We start from the raw sequence: 10,046 nt of genomic DNA on the forward strand, positions 1-10,046 counted from the left end.
AAGCATTGGAGTCAACATGGACCAGCATCCCTGTAGAACACGTTCAACACCTTGTAGAGTCCATGAGCTGACAAATTGAGGCTGTTCTGAGAGCAAAAGGGGCTGCAACTGAATATTAGGAAGGTGTTCTTAATGTTTGTACACTCAGTGTACATTCTGTGTATGTATAAGCATGTGTTTTCGGTGTGTGTGACTGTGTGTGTTTGTATATATTTGTTTTTGCTGTGTGCATGCATTTCTATGCACGTATAACTGTGTATCTCTCCATATGTGTTTGCCGTATCAAGCAGCGAGGCCAGCCCGGGATTTGAGCTGCGCGTGGAGATGTACAGCTGCTGTTCAGAGGAGGACTACTCGACAGGGAGCACGTCTCGGAAACTAGCCAGCAAACTGAGCAGCTCTCTGGGCCGTTCGGCAGGGAAGAAGCTCCGCGTCGCCATGGACCCTGGAGCCTGCAGCCCCATCAGCAACGGAGGAGGAGCCACGCTGCTGCTGCCTCTGCCCACAGTGGTGTGAGTGTGTTTATGTTGTGTACACACGCTACTTCTCTAGTGATATTCACACACCCTGAGACGTATTTCTAGGCATGTAGTGTACAGTCATTCATACAGACACACGTATGCAGTCCTGCAGCGAAACACCCACACAAAGTCACTGACGTAGACACCGACGTGTGTATTTAGTACCACAGTCACACAGCTCACCAGTGCCTCTGCCATGTGTTCTGTTCACAGGGGACCGAAGTACCATCTCTTGGCCCACACCACCCTGTCACTGTCACACGTCCAGGACAGCTTCCGCACACATGACCTCAGCATCTCGGGCAACGGTAGATCACAGTAGGGATGTGGTTTATCCATGTACAGTAAATATGGGTCAGACTTCTCTTTCTCTCCCTCCCTCTGTTTCAGTACCTCTCGCTCTCTCAGCCCTCCACACCTCTCTGATTCAGAGGGGTTGGGTTAAATGCAGAAGACAACATTTTGGTTGAATGCATTGTTGTGCTACTGACTAGATATCCTCTTTCCCCATGTCTTTCTCTCTCCATTTATCCCAGTCTCCCTCCCTCTCCCAGCCACGATGTTAGCTGTCTGACAGTCATTGTCAAGGTCATAGTAATAAATTGGAGTCAGTGCTGTGTAAAACTCCAATGATGAGGTGTACAGGGGAGTAGACACCATGACATGTGCTGCTGCTTAATTCATTGCCCCTTACTTACAGCTGTAATAAAGTTTGATGGGCACCTCCACTGTTGTTCGGGGCTCACCTTGCAGCTGTGACACTTGTATTCCCTGCTATTGTGTGTGTGTGTGTGTGTGTGTGTGTGTGTGTGTGTGTGTGTGTGTGTGTGTGTGTGTGTGTGTGTGTGTGTGTGTGTGTGTGTGTGTGTAGATGTTTCATTCCTTTCTCTCTCTATCCCCCTGTCGTTCCCTGTAGAGGAGTGTTCACACTGGGTGCCTCTCTACGGCAATGTGTGTTGTCGCCTGGCTGCCCAGCCTCACTGTATGACCCAACAGATGATGAGCGGCTGCTTGAAGGTCAAGGTGAGGGTGTCTGTGTGTGTTTGAGAGGATAGCAAGGCATGTCTCTCTCTCTCTCTAATTAGCGTCTCTATCTCTCACAGCAGTTTGGAGGTGACCCTCAGAGTTGGACAAACGTCTACGGCGTCCTTAAAGGGACAAACCTTTTCTGTTACCACCGGCAAGAGGATGTAGAGGCTAACATAGAGCCGGCTTTTACCATTTCCATCAATAAGGTCAGTGGATGGAGAAAAAAAACGTCCCACATACGCACACTCTCAACATGAAACAATAAAGCATGCTAGCTGGTGGCCCCTGACCCACAGCAAAAAGTCCTCATTCAGCTTCAGACAGAGACAGTTCTGTAGAATCATGCATCAATCAGCAGCTCTGACTGCTCTGCTCTCAGGATCAAGCTGAACCCAGTGAGGCGGAACAGGGCACTGCTGCCACCTACTGGTGGGGATGGGGAAATACATTTGGAGTACTGTCTTAGGGTGTCACAATAATATCTCCTTTCTCCTGAAATGTACACTCGTTTACTACTTCCCAAAGCATTGGATTGGTGGAGGCAGGGCTACAGGAAGTTTCCACCCATTATACCAGTCATTTCCTTTCAAATTAGTGAAGGGAAGTGAACATGTGCACACTTTGGGAGGAATGAGAGACAATTGGGACGTATTTAACTAGGCAAGTCAGTTATGAACAAATTCTTATTTACAATGACGGCCTACCCGGGCCAAACCTGGACCATGCTGGGCCAATTGTGCACCGCCCTATGGGACTCTCAATCACGGCCGGATGTGATACAGCCTGGATAGCTGATAACTGGGACAGATTCATGCTTGAGGTTACTTGAGTGACTTGGCATATATGTCACTCACTGCTCTGTGTGTCAGTAAGTGCATTCACGCACTGTGAGTTGACGAGAAAATAAATGCTTTGATGCTTAAATTCATCTTTTTGGGGGGTTATTGAATCATTTGGTCAAATGCAACACTATTAGCTGATTGTGTGTGTGTGTATCCGGTCTGTTAGAAGACGAGAATACGGGCGTCAGAGAAGGACCGCCACAATAAGGCCCAGAGTATCTGTATCAGTAACCATTATGGAGGAGAGGAGGTGACACACACACTCTCAGCAGACAGTCGTGAAGACACACACCGCTGGATGGAGGCCTTCTGGCAACAGTTCTATGACATGAGTAAGTAGGCTGATCACATGATTAGGGGCCTGAGTTCTTCATTGGTGAGCTCAGGGGAAAACTCCTGGCCCTAGAGTAGACATACACACCCTACACTATAGGTCCTGATATGCTCTTGTTCATGTGCTCATTGACTCCTGATGTGTCGTTAGTGGTTTTCTCAGGTTGATTGGATGTTGGAAGATGACTGACAGTTTCCTTCTTCCCTGCAGGCCAATGGAAGCAGTGCTGTGACGACTTAATGAAGATTGAGCTGCCATCGCCCGGAAACCAACCCTGGTCACATCGAAACAGGGTTCTCTTTACCACGAAATGGGTAAGACAGCGACCCAAATTGTCCATAATACTTTTTATATGATTCAGTAATATGTTGTGGACACTTAGACTTGAGTTTCTTTCCGCTTTTATTTATTAGTAATAAATCTAGAACATATAGTAATTTGTTAGTTAGTTTATAAGTTTAGGGTTACAAAAATCATAGCTTAATAATAGGTTAATAGGTTTACAAAAACAAATACATTTAAATATATACGGAACAAAAATATATAAATACAACATGCAACAATTTCAATGATTTTACTCAGTTACAGTTCATATAAGGAAATCAGTCAATAGAAATAAATAAATGAGGCACTAATCTATAGATTTCACATGACGGGGCAGGGGCGCAGCCATGGGTAGGCCCACCCACTTGGGAGACAGGCCCAGCCAATAAATAAAAAATCCCGGAAAAAATGGCTTTATTACAGACAGAAATACTTCTCAATTTCATCAGCTGTCGGGGTGGCTGGTCTCAGATGATCCCACAGGTAAAGAAGCCGGATGTGGAGGTCCTGGGCTGGCGTGGTTATACGTGGTCTGCAGTTGTGTGGCTGGTTCAATGTACTGCCAAATTCTCTAAAACAACCTTGGAGGCGGCTTATGGTAGAGAAATTCTCTGTCAACAGCTCTGGTGGACATTCCTGCAGTCAGCATGCCAATTGCACACTCCATCAAAACTTGAGACATCTGTGTCATTTTGTTGTGTGACAAAACTGCACATTTTAGAGTGGCCTTTTATTGTCCTCAGCACCAGGTGCATCTGTGTAATGATCATGCTGTTTAATCAGCTTCTTGATATGCCACACCTGTCAGGTGGATGGATTATCTTGGCAAAAGAGAAATGCTCACTACCAGGGATGTAAACAAATGTGTGGGCAAAATCTTAGAGAAATACGTTTTTTGTGCGTATGGAACATTTCTGGGATTTTTATTTCAGCTTATGAAACATGGGACCAACACTTTAAATTTTGTTCAGTATATTTCCAGAGGATGATAGTCCCCTTAACCACATGCGTGTTTCTGACTGTTCTAACAGTGGTGGTACATATGCATGAGCTCTCCATCGGACTCTACTCTGAGCTGCCTGCCACCACACTAGCACACCAACCAACCTCTATGCATAATGGATGGAAGTGTTCTTTTCTCTGACGTGCTGACTCTCTCTCTCTCTTCCTTTATCTCTCTCTCTCTTTGTGTTTCTCATTCCTTCCTTTTTGGCTATCACCTTCCCTGCCACTCTCCCTTGTTCCTGTGCTCAAATTACATTTCCCCCCTTTTTCCCACCATTATCATTCTATTCCCATCATTGTTAATTTTACACTCCAATGGAATTCTAATATTCATACATTCTAAATGAACTCCTTTTTACCGCGTTATGCACATCAATTTATTCCCCAAATCATGTATCACAACTTTATTTCACCCTGCCCGTCAATGCACATACCTGCCCCCCCCCCCTGGACCCTAGCCCCCCCTCACCATCCCGTCCTGTGAGGGTATCTTGCTGCAGGATAATGCTGTGTCTGCTGAGATTCGTGCTCTGCTCTCCTCCTATTACAACGACAGGTGAAGTACCAGTGGGGTCCACTCACACACTGCAGTATTGAACCTGACCCCACCCCCCCCTTCAACTAGCATCACCAAGTCTAGGTCTAGCCTCTCTGAACTGTATTCCACTGTCTCAGCGTTATTAGGACGGTCTGTCCGACCACAGTAATGACTTTCCTCTGTTCCTCCTAGTTATTGACACCTCTGATGACATCAGTACGGTGACGGACATCCTGGCGCGGCGGATGGAGGAGCTGGAGCTGAGGAGCCAGCTGGGGACCTCTCCTCCCTGGATGTCCCTGTTCGAGGAGTCTCCTGGTTGCCCCGCACCCACACACCGCCTCCCCCACAGCCCCCTGCGCTGCCCCCGGCCCGGCCTGCTCTCCTCAGAAGCCAGCCTGACCTCGGACAGCGACAGCCCCTGCAGCACCAGCCCTTGCTCCCGCTACAGTGGCTGGGCAGAGCCCCTCTCCCTCTCCTCCCCCTCCTCACACTTCCGCCCCCCGCACCCTCTCCCTGGACGCCAAGCTCAGCACCCTCAGGGGCAGGGGGTATGGAGGGGTGTTACAGTGCTCCTGTCAGCCCCCCTCCTCCTCCTCCTTGCCCCCATCCCAGCCCAATGCGTCCCCAGGCCACCCTGTCCTGCTCCAGCTCTACCTCCAGTAACAGCTCCAGCGAGGGCAGCCACAGCCCTGAGTTGTCAGACGGCACCCCTTTCTCACGCCCCTCTTCGGCCCGTCAGAGCCTCAGGAACTTGAGGGCTAAACTGGACCCCCGGAATTGGCTCCAGAGCCAGGTATAACCCAGCTCAGACCCCACTCATCTAAACCACAGAGCCAGGTATAACCCAGCTCAGACCCCACTCATCTAAACCACAGAGCCAGGTATAACCCAGCTCAGACCCCACTCATCTAAACCACAGAGCCAGGTATAACCCAGCTCAGACCCCCAGATCACCCAAGGTCCTGGTAAGAACTGACAGGAAGGAAGCCCCCACTTCCTTTCTGATGAAAGGGCGTTGGTATTAACTGGAATGACTTCACTCTAATGACAGGAGAATTGTGAATTGTCAGTGTATGGGAATGTTTAGTATCTGAATGTGGTCAGAGGGTTGTTGGTGTAACTTGTGATCTATTCAAATGGCTAGACCCACTGTCGCCTGTAATAGCAATTAAATCCTGCCAGAAAAAGTCCTCTGAAACTACTAATACACTGATTTGCTTATTGCATGATAGTGCTCGAAGTCGAGGAATGTGTTGTTTCAGATCTTTAAACTTCTCAGAAAGTGAATGAATTTTGAAAGCTCAACTTAATGCAACTGTGCTCCCATTAATTTACTGTGGCTACTTGTTACTACTGTGATAACATCAGGGTCACTTCCTCGGCTGGGTTTCCAGAACTTCCCCTACATTCATTAACACATTGTAGGCCTAATACACATCAACCAATATTTGAGTTCACCAGGACATTCCGTTAAGAAACTGACAACAATTATTTGTACCAATGTATGGAGTAATTATAATGAATTGAAGGAAGCCTAAGGTAATGTACTACATAATCACGAGAAGCCATATTAACTCCTGTGTTACACTGCCTCATTCAAGTTCCGGGGTGCAAATGTACTGACTGAAGAGCGTAGAACCTGGGAATGTGCATACATGGGTGAAGAGTTTTGGAATCCCACAACTCTGACCTCTTTGTTGATTTATAGCTTAGTTTGTGGTACTACAGTCATAACGTTATGCCCGGCAAACCGGTCTCAGAATTCTGCTGCAATATGATATGAAACATTGTAATCGATCAAATATGCAATGCAGGAATATTGATCTCTAGAAAATATTGTGTTGTGTTTTTTGTCTTAAAATAGTGTAGTCTTTCACCTAATGCCAAGCAGCTGATTGTATTGGTTAAGTGATGAGGTGGGCAGGGGTAGGTGTGTCCTGGTCTGTGCAGTAAAGCCTAACAATCCCTGTGCTTCTAATGGACTTTCTAACATGCCACTGTGTCCCAAGGGCTCACAGCTGGCTCACTCCTTTTTACTCAGAGTAAAACAACTGTACATGCTTCAAAGTGGCATTTGTTACTGTAAAAGTTTTTTTAATAAGTTAACAAAACTCTTCTTTTTCTTATACATTATTACGTGATTGATTTGTTATAAATACAGCTATATTGATTTATTTTAACAGATTGCATATCTATAACTGTGTCTAATAGATAACATGAATGTTAACAAGAGTGTCTTGTGTTAGCAGACTGTCTGCATGCACGTCATCCTGGGGGAGAAGAAATAAGGACTCAGTCATGTTTTAAATATTGTATTAAACATAACAATAATAAATGGTGTATCCATTCAGAAACAGCCTTGGATTATTTATTCTGTCATATCTCTCCTTTTAGTGGAAATGATATACATCATATAATCCCAGTAGAAATGTCACGTCAGTATGACATGAGGATTAAAGCCATCCACTAACCCTAGATCAAACATCACTCTCGATCAAACACCATGTGCTTTTTGTCAATGTTGACTAACTCTGTGTCAGTTGACCAAAAACCTATGTCAACACAGACCCATTCAATTTACAGAGCATGTCCACACACTTTATTCAAAATAAATAATAAAACGAGTGCATGCCAAAGTATTTTGTTTATATATAGTTTAGAGACGGAATTAATATTTCATCCATTTAAAATTGAAGTCTGAATGTACTCCAAGAGCCATTGACCTAGTTATCACGATCATTCTCTGCACACGGAATCCAAGGCTGCGTCGCGATTCTCCACCCGTCTCCCAGTGTGCACTTCCACACATTAACAGTCATGGATTTAAAATAATTGTGAATTGGTAAAATCCTTTGCTAGACAGAGTTTCCACCATTGTTAAATCTATGATGTGGAGTGTAAAAGTGCACACTTTGGGAAAAGGGTAAAGAATTGGGAAGCAGCCAAACTGTCACATGAATCTTTCAATAGGAATTTGTGCTTGTTGTTAAATGCCATTTTCACAGTGTTGAAAGGAAAAACCACACAGTAACTGGATTGTCTCATTTCAAGAATGTGCTAACACTTTTATTCTATTGCGAGTGTGATGGATTATACAGTGCGGGGCTTTTTCTGGATTAAAATGGGGTTTAGGTGGGGGGCATGGCCAATGGTGCAGCTGTTGACTTAATCACTGAAATAAAAGCTAGGGAGAATTTTTTTTTTTTTAATTAATGGATGTTGTTTGAGTCACTCAGATAGCATAAACCATGGCAAAATGTGTAGAATTGTAGGACATTTTCTTAAAAGAAAAAAGTCAGCCTCATTGCAAAATGTGTAGAATTGCAGGAACTTTATTCTCTTTGAGAACTAACAAATACTTAGAGGCCCTCCTGTTGGCCCCAGTGACTACATGTAGCTGTTCTAAAGCAAAGTTCCTGCAATTCTACACATTTTGCAATGAGGCTGACTTTTTTTCTTTAAAGAAAATGTCCTACAATTCTACACATTTTGCAATGACACACAAATCTAAAAGTTTGAGTGACTCAAACAAAATCCATAAAAAAATGTTTTTTTAAATTATTCTCCCTGACTGTCTAGCTTTTATTTCAGTGATTGTTAGTTCTCAAAGATAATCCTAGTTATAAATATATAGGCCCATTTATCTTTTCTACATACTTTATATCTGTTTTTAGTCAATCAAGTTTTATTGGTCACATACACATATTTAGCAGATGTTATTGCGGGTGTAGCGAAAATCCTTGTGTTCCTAGCTCTAACAGTGCAGTAGTATCTAAAAACAATTCACAACAATACACACAAATCTAAAAGTAAAATAATGGAATTAATAAATATATAAATATTAGATAACACTGACAAAAAAAATCCGCCCCGAAAATGTTATTTTTTTTTATTCATAGGCGGCCCGAAAAAAAACTTGGCCCGCCCAAGACTAGTGTTACAAAATATATAGGTCTCCTCCACCAGCTCCCTCTCTCTTAGCCTGGGGGACAAGGTTATAAAAGATACTGCTGAGTCATGCCCTCTGTCTGTCTGTGTCTGTTGGTCTCTGTGTAGGTGTTGTGCTGTCACATTGTGTCCCCTAAGGGAACTATGTTATTCATCTCCAGTCCAAGCGGGCCTCCCTATGGTTTCTTAAATATGTTTTAGCTCAGCGATAGCACACCTGATTCAACTAATGATCAAGAGCTTAAGTAGTTGTGGGGACTCCCGAGGTACTGGGGTTAAGAAACACTGTCATATTTTATTTTTTTACTAGGTAAGTCAGTTAAGAACAATTTCTTATTTTCAATGACGGCCTAGGAACAGTGGGTTAACTGTTCAGGGGCAGAACGACAGATTTGTACCTTGTCAGCTCGGGGATTTGAACTTGCAACCTTTCAGTTACTAATCCAACGCTCTAACTACTAGGCTACCTCATGGGAAAGAGCATTCCAACGATCACACAACTTAATATTTATCTTAATATTACATAATAAACAAGATTAATTTTCCAGTCTTTAATGAATCCTGTAATAATGGGAATCTCAATATTCTGTCAATCATTGCCTGATGTAATTTAATGGGGGCATTTTGATGAATCATTTAAAATAACATACATTGGATTACATCAGTTTATAATAGACAATACAAGGAAATCCTGTTAATTGAGGGGGTGATTCACATCCCCCAGTCTAACTCTGCAAAAGATTCAACCTGGGGTGCCAGCCTCTTCATGTGGCTAGCAGATGCCACGTGTGTTGGACGCCCGTAGCGCCAATCCGGCCAAGGTCCTCCAGGCAAATGTGGAGAAGCGTGCCGGGCAGGTGCCGGCTCTGTCGATGTACCCCGAGGCGATGTGGTGGAGCCGTTTTGCACCAAACGTGTGATAGTGTCCCGGCATTACCTGGTCCACCTGCTCACTATCCACCAGCCCCACCAGGCGCTCACAGCTACTGACGTAGTCGCTGACCCGGCTGGTGGGCAGCCAGTCGACCATGGCTCCGTCATAGACCACGTCCCCGCTGAACAGCATCTTGTTGTCCCCGTCGTGCAGGCAGATGCTTCCCCGGGAGTGGCCGGGCATGTGCAGCACCGTTAGCTGCCTGTCGCCCAGGTTGATGACATCACCTGAGGGAGAGCAAGGAGAGAGAGACGGGGAAAATGGACTCATTGAGCAATAAGATATTCCAACTGCATTGCAGCACTGACACAGCAGAAGTGTATTGACTGGCGCACAAATTACACAGGGATAGGACGCTAGGTGGGGAGAGTTTGCTCCAACTTTGCCAAGTGAGCAGCAATGAGTGAAAATGAAACAAGACGGGTCAAAAGACCTGCTATGATGAAGAATATGGTTCAGGAGTGTGTGTGTGTGTGTGTGTGTGTGTGTGGTGTGTGTGTGTGGTGTGTGGTGTGTGTGTGTGTGTGTGTGGGTGTGTGTGTGTTGTGTGTGTGTGTGTGTGGTGTGT

At 44.9% G+C, this 10,046-nt stretch overlaps 1 pseudogene; it reads left to right on the forward strand.

Moving 5' to 3' along the window:
• The window catches only part of LOC120043097, a 47,027-nt pseudogene that overhangs the window by 15,587 nt on the left and 21,394 nt on the right, over positions 1-10,046 (forward strand).

The sequence above is a fragment of the Salvelinus namaycush genome, unplaced genomic scaffold, assembly GCF_016432855.1.
Source record: "Salvelinus namaycush isolate Seneca unplaced genomic scaffold, SaNama_1.0 Scaffold867, whole genome shotgun sequence".
Taxonomy (NCBI): Eukaryota; Metazoa; Chordata; class Actinopteri; order Salmoniformes; family Salmonidae; genus Salvelinus; species Salvelinus namaycush.